Consider the following 20278-nt stretch of genomic DNA (forward strand, 5'->3'; position numbering starts at 1 on the left):
CATGTGCTGTGTAGCCAGGCTTTGCTCTGAGGAGACTGTTAGGGTCCTCAATAAAACGCTGGCAATTTCAGTGAATCTCCCAAGAGACCAAACTCAGTTAAAGCGTTGTTTGGAATCAGCAGAGTCTGTTTCCTGTGGCCGTGATTGATGAGGGGGAACATGCATACTTCGTCACGTTGCTGATATTTAAACCACAGTGTGAGCCTGTTTCAGGTCATGGTGCGCCATTGAAGTCAGTGCCTGCACTGATAAAGTAAACAGACTGGTGCAGTCTCAGCATGTCACCTTGACCTTTACAAATTACCTATTTGGATTCACTGCGTGGCAATAAATCTGAGAGTCAGCCTAAGCAATGAGCAATCTTGGAAGTTGCTGTTGCTCCCGACGCTGTCAAAAAACAAAGGATTTTCTGTGGCACTGGGTCTTCCTTCAAAGTTCACTCTCATGTTATGGGTGTTTCTGGCAAGGCTGGCATTTATTGCCCAATTGTAGCAGGGTTAGAAGGTGGTGATGGGTTGTTTATCAATTGCATGTCTAGCACCCAGCGTCTCGGTCATCCTTCACGTCCTTTGCTCTGAATTTTCTTGCCGCGGCTTGCAGCTCGAAAGGTGCTAAGATCTGTAATATTCCCTCAGTTAAGAAACATCTCTTCGTCATCCAAGGCATTCCTTAAAACCTATGTCTTTGACTGAGCCTTAGTCCTGTCCTGTCTCTTGAAATGGCTCGGGGTCAAATTCTAGTGAAGCTGCATGGGGCATCTTACAGTGTACAAAAGAACTATGCTAATGTAAATTGTTGTTGCTGTTGCATTACCAGTTGGGGAAATGAAAGTTGACTGCATTAGTGTGGAACTGGAGTCAGGTACAATCTAGATCAAGTACAAAAGACATAGTTTCTTCCATTCTTCCATTTCAAACGGCATTTGGCAACAGGAAAGGCTATGAAAATCTGATAGTCTCATACTCACTTTCACCAATCTGCTATTCATTTCTTGACTGTTTAAAAACTGAAATTCAGCATTTGCTCACATTTTCAAGGTGCTGAGTAATATATTAATGGCTCTTCCTTGGGCAGCCTCAGATTTGAAGCGGATTTAACCATCTCGCAATATTCAGCTATTGTATCCCGAACTGTCTCTTAGAGGGTTGCTGGTTCAAAATCAAATTTATACAACTCCTTTGGAGTTAGGAAATGGCTTTAGTTGTAAATTAATGGTTTTAGATTGGGAGCCAGGATGTAATACTCCCTTGCTTGCAATGAAGTGTGAGATCAGGCTAGGAGCGTATGCTGTAGTGATCTGGCGTGGCAGTCTCTCGGGACAGTGTGGCAATCTCTTGGCGGTCCAGCATGGCAGTCTCTCAGCATGGCATAGTGGTCTTCCAGCAGTACATGGCGGTGTCTCGGCTTGGCATAGTCTCAGTGTGGGCTTTTTCTTTGTCCATTTCATTATATATTCCAAAAATCTAAAATGATGGACCTTTTAATTCTCTATTTTTCCGTGAACTGTAACTGAAGAAGATGTACCTAGGGATGTTTGTACCTAAGATAGTGCCATAAGCGGCATCTTGTGCATTTTTCACTGTACTGTTTGAGTGTATGTGATAATAAAGTTCATTCTATTTATAATTTTAATTGTAGGAAACCGATAGCAGAAGTTTATTGAAATTCTCAGCTCGGATAGCTTGGGGATGTCGATTTTTGATATGAAGTAGACTTGTTGTGATATGAGAGATACAGCTGGGTCCAGCCCATGAGCTGAGTGTGTGTCCCTGAGCCGACAGTATCCTTACTGCAGCATTACAAAGGTAATTACTAATGCAACCCAAGGTACAGTATTGAAGTGCAGAAATGCCATGTAAATGGATTGGAGATGTGCCATGATGGTTCTTGTGGCTGGCACATGTCAGATGCCAATGTCCGTGGATGTGGCTGATGCCTGTGGAACATGCCTGAGATCTTGGTGACCAGTATCTAACATGGACAATTTCTGGAACAAACAGTGAATTGAACCCTTAAAGAATGTGTTCTGGGTTTCATGTCCAGTCTTCCTAACAGCGACTGGCAAGTTTATAATTTCTCCAACTGTGGGATAGTGGGGCTGTTCAACAAGCAATGAGGGAATCAATTGGGAACTCGCTGCCTAGTGAGAATCTCACTAAAAGTGAAAAAGATACAGTGAGGTTTTTTTTTATTTATTCATGGGACGTGGGCATCGCTGGCTGGCCAACATTTATTGCCAGCCTCCAGTAGGTCTTGAGAAGGTGGTGGTGAGCTGCCTTCTTGAGCTGCTGCAGTCCACGTGCTGTAGGTAGACCCACAGTAGCCTTAGGGAGGGAATTCCAGGACTTTGATCCAGAAACTTTGAAGGAAAAGTGATATATTTCCAAGTCAGGATAGTGTGTGGCTTGGAGGGGAATTTGCAGATGGTGGTATTCCAGTGTATCTACTGCCCTTGTCCTTCTAGATGGAAGTAGTCATGGGTTTGGAAGGTGCTGTCTGAGAAACTTTGGCAAATTTCTACAGTGCATCTTGTAGGTGGTACACACTGCTGCTATTGAGTATAGGTGGTGGATGGAGTGAATGCTTCTGGATCGGGTGCTAATCACGCAGGCTGCTTTGTCCCAGATGACGTCAAGCCTCACGAGTGTTGTTGGAGCTGCACCCATTCAGGCAAGTAGATGATGGACAGGCTTTGGGGAGTCAGGAGGTGAGTTCCTCACCGTAGTATTCTTAGACTCTGAACTGTTTTTGAAGTGGTGAGTCCAGTTGAATTTCGAGACATTGGTAACCTTCAGGATATTGATAGTGGGGGATTCATTGATGGTAGCAATATTGAATGTCAACTGGGTGGTGGTCAGATTGTCTTTTGTTGGTGATGGTCATTGCTTGGCATTTGTGTGGTGTGAATGCTACTTATCACTTGTCAGCCCAAGCCTGGATATTGCTCAGACCTCATTGCATTTGAATGCAGACTGCTTCAGTATCTGAGGAGTCATGAATCGTACTTCACATTGTGCACTCATCAATGAATATCTCCACTTCTGACCTCAATGTCAAGATGGGCCTAGCCAAGCATCTCACCTGATCCTACCACTCATCTTGCCATAGCCCGCATTGCTCAGAACCTGCTAATATTTGGCCCTATGACATCAACAAATCTTCCTGCCCCAGGGCCCTTTGTTGTTGCAGTTGGCAGCATCATAGTAAGTACAACAGTGTTCATTCATGATGTTATTTATTCCACTTTGAGGAATGCTGATGGTAGACAATTGGCCTGAGATGAGAATCTGGCTTATAAAATCTTACAAAAGCTATAACAGTCTTGAAGGCTACATTAAACATAATTTTCTTGTTACAGGGTCATAAAATAAGAGAAGCAGCTTCACTTAAGTTAAAAAGAACATTTGCAATTATAGAATACTTTTCACAACCCCTGTCCAGTTTAAAGGTCTTTATTTACTGGAATTAATTTACTGGAAAATCAGCTGTTAATTTTACACTCATCAAGCCTCCAGATAAATAACACTATAGTAATGACAAAAGAATGACGTTGATCGAGGGATAAACATTGGCCTTAACGCTGGGGATAACCACTCCTGGTCTTTGTAGAGTATTGTGAGATCCTTTAGCTCTGTCATAGCAAACCACTGGGACCTTGGTTTAATGTTTCATCTGAATGTTAGCACCTCCAAAAATGCAGCACTCTGTCAGCACTGGACAGCCCAAATTGAAATTTGTGATCCTGCTAATGTACACATGCACACGTCAATCCAATTGCTAAATGAGTTAAGAATTATCTGAGCTCCTGAGATGCTGCTAGGCCTGCTGTGTTCATCCAGCCTCACATTTTATTATCTTGGAATTCTCCAGCATCTGCAGTTCCCATTATCTAAGAATTATCTGTACAGTGTTCAGAAACTGATATGCCACCTCGGCTCAAGCTTTGATCTTTAAAAACTATTTTCATATCTATTTTCCATGTATTTGAACACCGGGTGCATGTGATGGAGCTGAATCTCAAAGACACTAAAATTGCTCAGATCGCCCTAATTATTGTCGTTACTCTGATATGCTATTGGCCAGCAGTTACTCAAGAACAGGTCTGATTCGCTCACCCATTCTTTCACAAAATTGTTTCAAACTTTGCAACTTGTTAGCCATAGACTGATCTCACAGTGAATGCCAGCTACAAAACCCAAAGCTACTCAGCAACTTAAAATACTTCATCGTTGGTGGTTATGGCTGCCTGGGATCTTAGATATCCTTTACAGAGCTCTTGACCTCCCTTTCTTTCTTTAAGACACTTCTGAAAACATTTTTAGATATAACCTTGTGTCATGAGACCTAATATCTGGCTTGCTGTCACACCTTGTTTCCTAATACTCTTGTGTGGTCCTTTAGGATGGTACATTACATGAAAGGTGCTATATATGAGATGTTGTTCTTGTAGCAAAGTGGCAGGATTTGAGAATATCCCATTTTACAAACACTAATATATTTGATCTATGAACCCTGATAATGTCAAGAGTCTAATTTATTGATGCTTATTTTTCTCTGTCCTTTCTATTATTTTTGCTACTTCTCCATGTAATTATGAATGACTGGAAACATTACCTCAATTGAGCTCTCAGCTGTGATATAAGTTGTTTCCACAGATGAAAAAATCTGTAAGGAAAAGGAGGTTGGGAGTGGGAGTTTAAGAAATGATGACAACTGAGTCTCAACTAACACAGATGTCATTTGTGACACAGGATGTAGACACTGGAACAGGTGGTGTGTCCAGCTGTGAGACTTAATACATAGAGACAATTGGAAAATTAGTGTAAGCACTGAGACCTCTAACAACTGATGAGCTAACATGCTGACTCTGGCAAAGTATGGCTAAAAGTATGTTTTTTTTTAACAGTAGTTGAGGATTGGAGAAAAGAAAGAAAGACAAACCATGTTTCACAATCCGTGGATCTCCTGAATCATTTTACAACCAATGAAGTAATTTTTAAAAATGTAGTCATGATATGACATTTGGAAATGTAGCAGCAAATTGCACAAAGGCTGCACACACAGCAATATCCCATAAAGGCCATTTGATCTGCGTGATATTTGAAAGAGAAAAAACTGGGCGGGACAATGGTGTGAATTTTCCTTGGTCCTCAGGAAGCGAGTGCTCTGGGATGTTTTACATTCCCCTGAGAGGACAGATATGGCCTGCTTTAACACACCTCAGCTGGAAGGCAGCTTCAGATGATAGTATAACATTCCTTCAATGGATTGTTAGTCTATGTTTTCAGCTCAATTCCCTAGAGTGTCTTGAAATCAAGAACTTTGAACTCAGAGGTAACTGTGCTGCCGCTGAGCTGCAGCTTTCAATGTTACAGTGTGAAAGGATGCAAAGCAGCTAACCATATAGGACAGCTGGCTATCCAGATGGCTAACATGAGGGGTCTCACTGAACATTACAGGATAAAAAGCAGGGAGCTCCTTGCCGATAAATAGACAGCTGCAGAAATCTAACTTACTTCATTAGAGAGGGGCATGAACAGACAACCCAATTCTATACGATTGTTTCCCAGTGTTCTTGAAACAACAATAATTTCACATCAATAGGACATCTCATGAGGAATGTTAATGTTATGGATTGCAACAAATTCTACAATGATGTGATTGTAACATAGTATGATGTTGCAAGTATTTTACATTACTTTGTCTGTAAAGTGCACAAAATTTCAAATTTTTAATTCTGTAAATTGGCGCAATTAAACAATAAAAGTCCATTTTTGACAACTACAGAACATAGCCAATGAAGTGCCTTTGAAGATCAATCGTTGCTGTAATGTGGATAAATGTGGAGCCAGTTTAAAACAGCAAGATCACAGAAATCAAAGGAGGGTGTCTTCTGTTATGTGGTTCAATGCCACACTATCAGTTTGAGCTCAAGACAGATTGGTTGAGGAGAAGGCAATGTGCTAACTATTTTTAGGCTTAGACTTTAAAGTCAAGCTATTTATTATATGTCAATACTCAATATTTCTGTAGGTAGCAATCATAAATATACCAGACTCTGATCTCACAGTTATAATAAGGACTAATTTATCTTCTTTGTGTATTCATGCCCATGTGCTTTTCCATTCCTTCCAGCGTTCTAATGTATTGTTGTGTAGTCAAGTTTTAATGTTGCCCACGCTGTGTTATTTACATTTAGTAATGTGCAGGTCTGAGGCATCAGCGCAAGGTTGTTAGACAACCTTGCACAAGTTTTACACAACTACAATTAATCGGGAAGCTAAGACAAATTGTTGAATAGTACATTGGGAGAATGCTTCTCTCTTCTTCAAGTAGTATCATGAAATCATTATCATCCATCTAAACAAATAGATAGATTTTCAGCTGAATGGTTTGTCTGAGGGACTGCTATTCCATGGCTGCAGTGCCCCGTCAACACCTCATGAGATCAAAACATCTTTTCTAATCGTGGCCCCATTTTGGTTTTAAAGTGACTGTCACCTCAGACCTCTGAGAATGGGGAGCAATGGTTAAGAGACCAGCAAGAGATCAGAGGGAAATACTGTTTAATACACAGGATGTTTTAAGTATAAAACACCGACTATCCTTGGTATGTTTTTAAAGGCAGTGTTCAAGCCTGCAACACAGATCAATTTAGTCACTATTAGAAGATCTGCAAGCCATAAAGGGACCTTGCAACTTATTAGCACTTAGCTCCATGACGGCCACTGCTGCATCCAGCTCACCACTGAAAAATATCTGCTGGTGACCTGACTGGGGGCCAAGACCCACAGTTTGGGAGACCCTGCATGAAAATATCAGTCCGGAATATGGGTTGCGGGTTTGGAGTGGAGATTGGAACTCAGCCGGGTTAACAGTAATAATGATGAGCAGACATTGGCACCATCAGCAACTGAAGTTCAAATTAGTTAAGGTGTCACAGTTGAAATTATGAGTGTCACCATGTGTTTGATGAAGAAAATCTTATCTTTTTCATCCATACTTAAAATCCCTTCCCTGCGTGCACAGCAGTAGCCCTTTGGCACCCCATTCTCAGGGGTCTGAGGTGTCAGTAACTTTAAAACCGAAAGATTGAGGGTTCTTATGAAATGCGGCCATGATTAGAAAAGATTTTTTATTCTCACCCAGTGTTGACGGAGTACTGCAGTCATGGAATGGCAGTGCCTCAAACAAACCATTCAACTGAAAATTTGTTTAGATAGATGATAATTAATGAGTGATTACTACAGATTCAGTATATTAATTACTAGCTGATACAGATGCACAGAGTCTCAATAGATTGCCATCTCTTCCTCATTACCAGCGGATTAAAAACCACGAAGGCATCAGTGATCACATCCTTGAGGATTCATTCTTATCCAATTCAGAAAATCATTCGCTGCTAATCTGAGATGACAATTTGACATCCCTTATTGTTTCCACTGGGGGTGAAATTAGAACTTGGGGGCTTAGTCTTAAAATTAGGGGGAGCAGATTTAGGACTGGGTTGAGAAGGAACTTCTTCACCCAAAGAGTTGTTTATCTGTTGAATTCCCTGCCCGGTGAAGCGATTGAGGCTACCTCGTTGAATGTTTTTAAGGCAAAGATAGATGGATTTTTGAGCAGTTCAGGAATTAAGGGCCATGATGAGCAAACAGGTAAGTGGAGCTGAGTCTCAAAAAGATTAGCCATGATCTTATTGAATGGCGAAACAGGCTTGAGGGGCCAAATGGCCTACTCCTGCTCCTAGTTCTTATGTTCCCAAAGATAACTGAAGGACCACCTTTGCCATTCTGGTGTGGAGCAAGTGGAAATAGTGTTAACCAAAGAGAAGACTTGCATTTATAGACTCATAGAGTCATAGAGATTTATCGCACAGAAAGAGGTCCTTCAGCCCATCGAGTCAGTGACAATCAAAAATGACCACCCAACAATTCAAATCTCATTTTCCAGAACTTGCCCTATAGCTTTGTATGCCTTGGCATTGTAAGTGCATATTCGAACACTTCTTCACATTATGAGGGTTTCTGCCTCTACCTCAGGTTTCCACCATCCTCTGGGTGAAAAGGTATTTCCTAACATCTCCTCTAAACCTCTGCCCCTTACCTTCAATCTATACCCTCAGTCATTGTTCCCTCCAACAACGGCAAAGCTTTTTTTTCCTGTTTATCCTATCTATGCCCATGATAACTTGATATATGACCCCCTCAATCTCCACTACTTTAAGGAAAACGACCCCAGTCTGTCCAATCTGTTTTCATTGCTGAAACTCTCCAGTCCAGGCAACATCCTGATAAATCCCCTCTGGACCCTCTCCAATGCTACCACATCCCTCCTATAATGTGGATTCCAGAACTTCACACAATACTCTGGCTGTGGCTGAACCAATGTTTTGTGCAGTTCCAGCATTTCCTCACTGTTCTTAAATTCTAGGCCTTGACTACTAAAAGGAAGTGTACCATATACTTTCTTAACCACTTATCCACCTGTCCTGATACCTTAAGGGATTGGTGTACATGCACATCAGCTCCTCATGATCGTTGGTTCTTCCCCGGACCCTACCATTCATTGTGCAGTCTCTTGCCTTGTTTGACCTGCCCATGTGCATGAGTTTATTTGGATTGAATTTCATTTCCCACTGAGCAGCCCATCTGACCAGTCCATCTATACCTCCTGTAATGTATTGCTACACTTCTCATTATTTACCATCCCGCGATGTTTTGTATTATCTGCAAACTTATTAATCAGCCTTCCTACTGTCTCAATCATTGATATATTCCATAAACAGCAAAGGCCCAACACTGACCCCATTGGAAACAGATTTCCAGTCGGAAAAAACACTTTCCAACCATCACCCTCCGCTTCCTGACACTCAGCTAACTCTGGATCCAAAATGCCAACTTTCTTTATGCCTTTAAGCTTCCTATGTGGGACCTATCAAAATTCTTGCCAAAATCATCCTTTTGGCAGTGGTTCCACCCGCTGCCTCTGCAACTCTTCAATAAACCATGGAAACACGGCCCCAGGACTGTATATGCTCCAGACCTCTGACCGGCTTCAACAAGCAACCCCTGGACATGACTACTCAGACCCTGACCACTGTCCTTACAGCTCCCTGACCAGCAAGATGCAAATCCCCCGACTAGGGTTTAGGAGTAGATCTGTAGCTCGGGTTGTGGGTGTAGACATTGATTGGCTGGCTTGTTGTTCCGCAGGCATTTCATCGGTGTGTTTTCCCACCTGGTTTTTAAACTCTGGGGTCCTTTGCGATGGATTGCCTCACTTCCGGGTTTCCTCCGTAGTGGAATGTATATGGGGTCCAGTTCAATGTGTTTATTAATAGCATGCTTCATGGAGTGCCAGGCTTCCTGAAATTCTCATGCTTGTCTCTGCCTGGCCTGTCCCAGGATCTTGGTGTTGTCCCAGTTGAAGTTGTGGCTCTCCTTGTCCATGTGGATTGAGATGAGCGAGTATTGGTCATGTCTTTTTGTAGCCAGTTGGCGTTCATGTTCTCCTGTACATGAATCCCCTGACTACTCGTGATGTCCCTACAGGACTGAATACTACCCACACCTCAGACTGTAGTCAGACAGACACCCTGACTGTGAGTGATCCAAGTGGATGGTGGTCACTTCCTGGGACAGGGTGTACTCATGACTAATGGCACCAAGGCCCCCTGACCAAGAGCGCCCACACTCGACTGGACTGAGGACTAACCCCCCCTCCCAGTTTTCAAGATAGCCCTTTGGTTGAATAAACGTGCAGTGTACTTGCTGAACAAGCACACACTGTTGGTGTTACATCAATGTCTCTGTGTGCTGTGTGCAGGTTGCAGAGAGACAGAGATAAGCTGCAGAGCTGGGCTGAGAGGTGGCAAATGGAGTTTAATGCGGACAAGTGTGAGGTGATGCACTTTGGTAGGAGTGACCAGAAGGCAAAGTACAGGGCTAATGGTAAGATTCTTAGTAGTGTAGATGAGCAGAGAGATCTCGGTGTTTATGTACGTAGATCCTTGAAAGTTGCCACCCAGGTTGACAGGGCTGTTAAGATGGCATGCAGTGTTTTAGCTTTTATTAATAGAGGGATCGAGTTCTGGAACCAAGAGGTTATGGTGAAGCTGTACAAAACTCTGGTGCGGCTGCACTTGGAGTAATGTGTACAGTTCTGGTCACCGCATTATAAGAAGGATGTGGAAGCTTTGGAAAGGGTGCAGAGGAGATTTACTAGGATGCTGCCTGGTATGGAGGGAAGGTCTTACGAGGAAAGGCTGAGGGACTTGAGGCTGTTTTCATTAGAGAGAAGAAGGTTGAGAGGTGACTTAATTGAGACAGATAAGATAATCAGAGAGTTAGATAGGGTGGATAGGGAGAGCCTTTTTCTTAGGATGGTGATGGCAAGCACAAGGGGGCATAGCTTTAAATTGAGGGGTGAAAGATATAGGACAGATGTCAGAGGTAGTTTCTTTACTCAGAGAGTAGTAAGGGAATGGAACGCTTTGCCTGCAACGGTAGTAGATTCGCCAACTTTGGGTACATTTAAGGCGTCATTGGATAAGCATATGGACGTACATGGAATAGTGTAGGTTAGATGGGCTTGAGATCGGTATGACAGGTCAGCACAACATTGAGGGCCGAAGGGCCTGTACTGTGCTGTAATGTTCAATGTTCTATGTTCTATGCTGCACAGCAAGATCCAGCACAATACACTGGGCAGACCCCTCCTGTCTGTGCAACTACACTAAGCAGCATTTTAATCTAGCAGCACTGGTGGTTTCTATCATTGTGAAAAAAATCAGGCCTTCATGTCGGCTTTCAGATTCAGATGTGTAAAGAGTGAACAGCAACTTTTTCCACATGTCAACCCAACAGTTGGCCTTGGAAGAAATTCAATTAAGTAACTTTTTGAATTGTGCGATGCACTCCCCGAGAGATTTAAGTCATACTGGAATAGACATTAATTTACAACAGCAGACTAAAATAAACAATGATGTAAGTAGCATGCAGATTGTAGTCAAAATGTGTCAGCATAAAATCCTGGCAAATTGAAGGGTATCATCCACCAAGGCCTGCATTGAGCACAACCTGGTTCCAACTGCAATATTTGTGGAATCTATTTTGTGAGAGGGCTTTGTTCTGAAAAATGGCAAGGTCTAAAACTGGAATTTGGCAAGTGCACATCATTGAAAGCTCAAATAGATTTATTTTCCCTGTTTATATTGTCCACTACCCGTGTCTAATATAAAACTAATGCTTCCAACTGATCCTGTTTTCTCCGTGATTGTTATCTTTCATCTGTTCCCTCATGCCATTGTGCCTTGAATCTTTTCACAACTTGATGCCAATTTAAGGCTTGAAAACTGCCATGACTCCACGGTTCGGGGCCAGGGAGAGGGCGGAGAATATGATGCCATTGACTGGCTGGGTTCATTGGCCAAGAGGCCTGTCAATCTGGGTGCCCATTGTCAAAGGAACCAATCTGGTGCATCCTGATTAACAAGTCAAATAGCCAATGAGAGCTCTAGCTCCCAAAGAATAACCATCATTGGCTCAGTTGGATCAGCCACCTTCTCGAGTGTAACCTTTCTGGCTGACCTCATGGTCTGTCCAGTTTCTGAAAGCAGCGTGTTGTCACCTCTTGCTTTCTTCACTTTAGACCTGACTGGCGGATGTTAGATCATTTCATAAGGGAAAACACCCAGGGACTCAACTCAAGATTTTATTTTAACGTCTATCATTGAAAAATGTTAGAGTCTAGAGCCCCAGAATTATGAATCAAACACTAGACAAGTTCCACATCAGTCACGACTGAATTCACCCAGATTAATGGAAACAACATTTTGCAATTCATCTACCATTGAAAAGCCAAAGACTGATCCATTTATTCTTTTAAAATTTTAACTTTGTGCACTCATCCCTTATTTTTAATCCTTTAATTTTTTTGTGTCTAATGCACACGGCTTTTCTTTAACTCATGAAATCCTCATTAAATTGAGTCCTTTTAAGGCATAAATACTTTGGGTGAGGAAAATATTTCCATGAAGGAAGGGACCTTTTTTAAAAATTAACCTTGCTGTGACAAGCCAGTGAATCATTGGGTAGGATGGTGGCTCAGTGGTTAGCACTTCTGACTTGCAGCACCAGGGAGCTGGGTTGGATTCCACCCATGGGTGACTGTGTGGACTTTGCACACTCTCCCTTTGGCTGCGTGGGTTTCCTCTGGGTGCTCTGCTTTCCTCCCACAGTCCAAAGGTGTGCAGGTTAGGTGGATTGGCCATGCTAAATTGCTCACTAAAGTGCCCAGAGATGTGCAGGCTAGGTGGATCAATCATAGGAAATGCAGGGTTACAGGGATGGGGGAGGGGGTCTGAGTGCAATGTTCATTAGAGGGATGGTGTGGACGTGATGGGGTGAATGGCCTACTTCCAACTTTGGGGATTCTAATGATCATGAAGGAGAGCCAATTTATCCCTCTTCACCCAGGATCAACCCTGTCTCTGGGTTGTAACAGAACATTACGCACTGCATGCAAAACAGTCAGTAGTTAAATAAAAGCAAAATACTGTGATTCTGAAACAAAAAACAGAAGTTGCTGGAGAAATTCAGCAGGTCAGGTGGCAGCTGTGAATACTGAAACAGAATTAATATTTCAAGTCCAATGTGACCCTGGTGATCATTAAAAATAGATGAAAATCTGCCTTATATTGAAAGCAATTAACATTTTAGATATATTATTTTGGAATAAGATGAATTGCAGTTAATAAAAAAAGTTAAAAACAATTCAGGTCAAGGGTTAAAGGTGAAGGGGTGTAAATGTGAACTTCAAAACCCAGAAACGAGAGAAGCAGCAGGGTCCCATCATTTCCCACTTGGGCTGTGAGAGAGATTCCTACTTAGCCATGTGTTGGGAAGAAATTGGAACATTTACATTTTTGGCCTTCTGAAAATGGTGTCCAGTCCAACAAAGTAGCTTTATGGCAAGATAACAAAGTGTGGGGCTGGGTGAACACAGCAGGCCAAGCAGCTTCTTAGGAGCATAAAAACTGACCTTTCGGGCCTAGACCCTTCTTCAGAAAAAAAAAATTCTGCTTTTACGCTCTAAGATGCTGCTTGGCCTGCTGTGTTCACCCAGCCCCACACTTTGTTATCTTGGATTCTCCAGCATCTGCAGTTCTCATTACCTCTGATCACAATTTTAGCTTTATGGCAAGTTTACTTGAATGTTTGTGAAGCTGCAGAACAACAGTGCAGTGACAACTATTAATCTGCACATCAAGGCTTCGGTTGTGTTGAGGATATCTTTCTGGTCGAACACTCAATACAATCGTTTGTAGAAGACTGAGCAGGTCTAGCTGTTGGATCTGCTCATCAATGGTGGCCTTTTGAGGAGGATGGCCACAAAGATATAGGAAGTGCCCACACATTCCAGAGATTAGCCTTCAACATACATAAGAGGTGCAATGCTAATGGAATGCTGCACAGTCAGAGGTGCCATTTTTTGAATGAGATCTTAAACTAAAGATTCAAGCCATCATATGAGACACTTTTGAATTCAATTAATTGTCCTGGACAATGTCTATTCCCAGCCCATCGTCTACAACAGGCTACTTGCCAGTTATTTTGCTACTGATTGTTGGACCTTGTTGTGAGTAAATCGGGTTATGTATTTCTTACTTTACAGTAGTGACTGCAGTTCAAAATAACAAAAAATCTCAACTGGCTTTAAAGGAAGCCCTGAAGTTGTGAAAGTCACTATACAAATGCAAATCTTTCTCCTCAGCTGTGTCATCAAGTGACAAATCTGTTTATGATGATCGTAAGAAACAAGGTCACCAGCTCAAAAATCATTAAAGAAACTAGCCCATGATATAATTTTCAAAGAAAAGGTTGTCTAAAGTAATTCGTTAAATAGCTATTCTATTAATATATGTTGAATTTAGCTGTTAAATTAACAGCAGACATGTTCAAAATATGTCATTCTTATAAAGGGTACAGGTCCCAAGCTAATTATTAACGTTTTAAAATTTTATTGACAGGCAAAGTGTAATTTTCATTGCTTTGACAACTTGAAAGTGGTGTTTTAGATAAAAGATGTCTGACTTAATGCGATCTGCGGCAACGAGGTTATTTGGAAAGGCAGGCTCAAGTTAATCATGAAGATCTCTATTGTAGTATTTCACTGTCATTGAAAGGCACGTAAATAGTACAGATCATCGGTACTGGCCAGGGACAATTGCTTCAAGCTATCTGACATGAGAGAGGCACCTTATTAATACACATAATGGATTTCCCATGAGACGATAATAAAAAGTTGTAAGATTTCTGCACAATGGCTGCTTTGCTCATGAGGAGTGTTGCAGTTTCCAGGTCGAATGATTGAGTTTGTAAGATTGATAAACCCTTCAAAGATTTTCCTGAACTGAAAAGCTGAAGCCATTAGGGACCAGCAGCTATTGTGAAAAAATAATATTAATTCAGAAGACAGCAGACTCTTTTATATCAATAATTTGGATGAGAATATAAGAAGCATGGTTAGAAAGTTTGCAGATGACACCAGAGTTGGTGGTATAGTGGGCAGTGAAGATGGTTACTTAAGAACTTGATGGGATCATGATCAACTGGGCTAATGTGATGAGAAGTGATAGGTGCAGTTTAGTTAAATGCAAGGTGTTGCATTTTGGGAAGATGAACCAGGGAAGGAATAGAGTTAAAAATAGGGCCCTGGAGAGTGTTGTCAAACTGAAAGACCCAGGGGTTTAGGTACATAGTTCCTTGAAAGTGGCGTTACAGGTAGACAGGGTAATGAAGAAGGTGTTGTACAGGACATTGGTAAGGCCACTTGTGGAATACTGCATACAGTTCTGGCTGCCCTGCTATAGGAAGGATATTACTAAATTAGGAATGGTGCAGAAAAGGTGTACAAAGATGTTACCAGGACCAGAAGCTTTGAGTTATAAGAAGATACTGGGACTTTCTTCCCTGGAGCATAGGAGGTTGAGGGGTGATCTTATAGAGGTTTATAAAATCATGAAGAGCATAGATAAGGTGAATACCAAAGGTATTTTCCCAAGGGTAGAGGAGTTTAGGTTTAGGGCATAGTTTTAGGGTGAGAGGGGAAAGATTTGAAAGTAATATGAGAGGCAACTTTTTATGCAGAGGGTGGTGAGTATATGGAAATGAACTGCCCAAGGAAATGGTAGTTGCAAGTACAGTTGCAACAATTAAAAGACATTTGGACAGCTATATGAATAGGAAAGGTTTAAAGGAATATGGACCAAAAGCAGGCAAATGGGGTTAGTTTGGTTTGAGAAACCTGGTTGACGTGGACGAGTTGAGCCAGAGGGTCTGTTTCTTTGCTGACTGACTCTGTGACTCTACAAATTTTCGGGGGTCATATTTGGGGGCGGAAAAGTTAGCAAAATGGTGTGGCAAACATCAGGCAATGTGCCTAATTCCTTTCCATCACTGTGCCACGTTGCCAGCACTGGAAAATGTGCCAGCCCACTGCACTGAGTCCTGGTGAGCCACTTGTGTAAACAATGATGGACCTGTTCCTACCCCAGTTGCTGGTAGGCTATGTCGGAGGGAGAACAATCACCATGTGGAGGCTTCCAGGTGGAGGGAGCGCACATTTAGCCATACAGGGGCCACCCCGCGTACCAATGCTCACTCCTGCAGCATCAGCATTGCCCTGTGAGATACCACTTACCCTAACATAACAGGTGCACTCTTGCTTCTTAGGCTTGAATTCAGGAATCTGCTACCTCAACCATATTCCACCCCTTAGAGTCATAGAGTCACAAGTACAGAAACAAGTCCCCACCACCCCCCCCCCCGACCAGGTTCAACCCGTCCAAGCTGACCAGGTATCCTAAACTGAACTAGCCATACCTATCTGCATTTGGCCCAAATCCCTGTAAACCTTTTCTATTCATGTGCTTGCAAATCCATCTAGTGGGTTTTGCGAGATAATAAAATGTGAGGCTGGATGAACACAGCAGGCCAAGCAGCATCTCAGGAGCACAAAAGCTGACGTTTCGGGCCTAGACCCTTCATCAGAGAGGGGGATGGGGGGAGGGAACTGGAATAAATAGGGAGAGAGGGGGAGGCGGACCGAAGATGGAGAGTAAAGAAGATAGGTGGAGAGGGTGTAGGTGGGGAGGTAGGGAGGGGATAGGTCAGTCCAGGGAAGACGGACAGGTCAAGGAGGTGGGATGAGGTTAGTAGGTAGCTGGGGGTGCGGCTTGGGGTGGGAGGAAGGGATGGGTGAGAGGAAGAACCGGTTAGGGAGGCAGAGACAGGTTGGACTGGTTTTGGGATGCAGTGGGTGGGGGGGAAGAGCTGGGCTGGTTGTGTGGTGCAGTGGGGGGAGGGGATGAACTGGGCTGGTTGAGGGATGCAGTGGGGGAAGGGGAGATTTTGAAACTGGTGAAGTCCACATTGATACCATTAGGCTGCAGGGTTCCCAGGCGGAATATGAGTTGCTGTTCCTGCAACCTTCGGGTGGCATCATTGTGGCAGTGCAGGAGGCCCATGATGGACATGTCATCAAGAGAATGGGAGGGGGAGTGGAAATGGTTTGCGACTGGGAGGTGCAGTTGTTTGTTGCGAACTGAGCGGAGGTGTTCTGCAAAGCGGTCCCCAAGCCTCCGCTTGGTTTCCCCAATGTAGAGAAAGCCGCACCGGGTACAGTGGATGCAGTATACCACATTGGCAGATGTGCAGGTGAACCTCTGCTTAATGTGGAATGTCATCTTGGGGCCTGGGATGGGGGTGAGGGAGGAGGTGTGGGGACAAGTGTAGCATTTCCTGCGGTTGCAGGGGAAGGTGCCGGGTGTGGTGGGGTTGGAGGGCAGTGTGGAGCGAACAAGGGAGTCACGGAGAGAGTGGTCTCTCCGGAAAGCAGACAGGGGTGGGGATGGAAAAATGTCTTGGGTGGTGGGGTCGGATTGTAAATGGCGGAAGTGTCGGAGGATAATGCGTTGTATCCGGAGGTTGGTAGGGTGGTGTGTGAGAACGAGGGGGATCCTCTTGGGGCGGTTGTGGCGGGGGCGGGGTGTGAGGGATGTGTCGCGGGAAATGCGGGAGATGCGGTCAAGGGCGTTCTCAATCACCGTGGGGGGGAAGTTGCGGTCCTTAAAGAACTTGGACATCTGGGATGTGCGGGAGTGGAATGTCTTATCGTGGGAGCAGATGCGGCGGAGGCGGAGGAATTGGGAATAGGGGATGGAATTTTTGCAGGAGGGTGGGTGGGAGGAGGTGTATTCTAAGTTTTGCTTATTGCTTTCCTCAGTATTAACACTTTAAGACCCAAAAGCAACAGAGGAGATGTCTCCATGGTGCTCTGGCCAATAGTCATGCCTCAGTCAGCATTTCTAAAACAAACCCTTTGGTCATTTATCCTGCTACCAGTTTCTGGGAGCTCACTGTATAAAAAACTGTTGCTGTATCTCTGAAAGTACAACATATTTTACTAATTGTCACAGAGATAATTGGAACGGCTGATGCTGGAGATTCTGAGATAACAAGGTGCAGAGCTGGTTGAACACACCAGGCCAAGCAGCATCAGAGGAGCAGGAAAGCTGACGTTTTGGGTCTAGACCCTTCTTCAGAACTCTTTCTGAAGGGTTCTGAAGCTTTACACCTTGGTATCGCATATTTTTCTACTTGTTGTAATTGTACCAGCCTCTAGCACTTCCTCTGGCAGATCATTCCATACACACACCACCCTCTGTGTGAAAAAGTTGCCCCTCAGGTCCCTTTTAAATCTTTCCCCTTTCATTTTAAACCTATGCTCTCTCGTTTTGGACTCCTTTATCCTGGGAAAAAGACCTTGGCTAATCACTTTATGATTTTATACATTTCTACAATGTAAGTCTGAACTTGCAAATCCAGGACATGCATTGCTAAGTATGAAAGCCAAATCACAAGCTGTAAACTTTTTGATATCTGCAGTGAGCTTGATATGAGAGTATAGTTATGCATTGTTGTAGAAACCACAAAGAAAAGCCTTGCATTTGTCTAGCACCTTCTAAAACCCTAATGTGCTGCACAGCCAATGAGCTACTTATGAAGAGCAGTTGCTGTTGTGATTTCGGAAATGCCGCAGCTCCCACAAATTAGTAACAAGATAAATGACCAAAGGGTTTGTTTCGGAGACTATTGGCCAAGGCACCATGGAGATCTCCCCTGTATGCTTTTGGGTCTGCAAGGGTTAATACTGAGGAATGTCATAAACAGCACCCACCAGATGGATGTGCAGGCAGACCAGCTGAAGATCTTGACCTAACATCTCAACCTGTCTAGAACGATGTCTATTGTCACAATGTAACCTGAACTAATTACTAACATGCAATGAACCTCATCATGTTAACCAAAGGCACTTCTTACTGAGACCAAGCAGTGGTTCATAAAGTCATAGTCATAGACATGTCAGATATACCGGAAATGGCACTTTGACCCATTACATCTGCACCATTCAAACCAAACACCTACGTATTCTAATCCCATTTTAGGTCTTCACCCATCATCTTGTATGCCTTGGCTTTGCAAGTGCACATCCAAATACTCCTGTACCTCACTCAACTGAGCAGGCCTGGTACTTAGCTACACTTAAAGAGAAAGGTGACATCTATCTTCACCATGAGCAGCAGTTTAGTGAACAGTATAGTGAACAGCATACCCATATAAGGGTTGGGCAATAAAAGCTGACCAGCCAGCAACGCCCACGTCCGATAAAAAGAAACAACGCCTTGTTCGGGTCTCCAGCATCACGATGGGCCAATGGAGGAGAAGCCGTCACGCTCATCTCAGAACCTGCTCAGTTTCAGTAGAAGGTTACTAACTGACCTTTAGATTTGTGGCATCCATTGAAAACAATAAACTGTTGAATCCACTTTAATTCTGCCACCTTGGTAGCCAAAAAATACAGCAATAGCAGAACTGTTGGTTAATCCCAGTGACCCACATGTCTTATGCACTTATCAGGGACCCAGACACAGGGTGAAGAAACTCCGGTGGTGAGGAGCTTTGGTAGCTTCCCAAGCATCTGCCATTGTCACATCATGTCGGAGAACACTCGTATGTTCCATCCCAAAGTGCAGTCTTTGAAAGATGGTGACCTAATTCGCATCAGAGTGAATCAATAGAAACTTCTACCCTGTCTCCTGAGGGATTGAGTTTCAATAATTGATCACTGACTCACTGAATCATTATTTCTGAAGAATAGTTTTGAATTTTTTTGTCTCAAGGGGGAGGCAATGGCCAAGTGATATTATCACTGGACTGTAAATCCAGACACCCAGGTTATGTTCTCGGGACCCAGGTTCAAATCCCACCATGGATGGTGGAATCCCTGGAATGAAGAGTCTGATGGTGACCATGAATCCATTGTCAATTGTCAGGAAAAACATGACTGGTTCACTAATGTCCTTTATGGGAGGAAATGGCCATCCTTACCTCGTCTGGCCTACATGTGACTCCAGATCTGCAGCAATGTGGCCGACTCGGAGCTGCCCTCTGGGCAGTTATGGATGAGCAATAAATGCTAGCCTAGCCAGCAATGCTCTGATCCCATGAATGAATAAAAAAAACTGTCTAGACTGTGCCCTTTGGTCACTGCCCCAGTGATTTGGCCACGAGCCATTCAGATTAACCAAATAGAACGTGGGTGGTATATAAAGTCAAGGGCTGCTATTGTCATTCAGTCAATGCTGGTGAATAGCCAAGCATAGAGTGGTAACAGAGCTTGCACTTATGTCAAAATTGTGCTTATCCTCTTGACAATGTTAAATCTTATTAGCACTTTGGCAATAAACCGTAAATCTTAGATATACACTTACACCCATTCTGACAACAAATTAACTAAATTGAAAGATAAGCGTATGTGTTTCTTTTGGCCACTAAGTTAGCCTTGGGGTGACCAAAGGTGCGACTGTTCCCCAACCCTGTTGGAAAACCAGTTACCTCGAACTGTCCAGGGTACTTGTAACCAATGTCTTTGTAAAGAATCCATTTCATTTTCATTTTGCAGTTAAGACAGATTTTCTTTTGTTACAGAATGCGTTGAAATAGGTGATATCTGGAGAATGTCAACACAACAGCTCAAATCTCCAAGGCTCCTCTGCAAGGATGTATCACTGTCGTCATAAAACGTAATTGAGTGCAGTTCTAACCTTCCAACAGATCCATCTTATCTGTTTCATGAGCATCTGTTTACTTTCTCAGTGGTAGTAAAGATAGGATTTGTTATGAAGTCTGCTCTAAAGAATGCTGAGTTGGTA

At 43.2% G+C, this 20278-nt stretch overlaps 1 pseudogene; it reads left to right on the forward strand.

Moving 5' to 3' along the window:
• The window catches only part of LOC125463437 (large ribosomal subunit protein uL1-like), a 32045-nt pseudogene that overhangs the window by 8831 nt on the left and 2936 nt on the right, over window positions 1–20278 (forward strand).

This window comes from Stegostoma tigrinum, chromosome 25 (genome assembly GCF_030684315.1).
Source record: "Stegostoma tigrinum isolate sSteTig4 chromosome 25, sSteTig4.hap1, whole genome shotgun sequence".
NCBI lineage: Eukaryota > Metazoa > Chordata > Chondrichthyes > Orectolobiformes > Stegostomatidae > Stegostoma > Stegostoma tigrinum.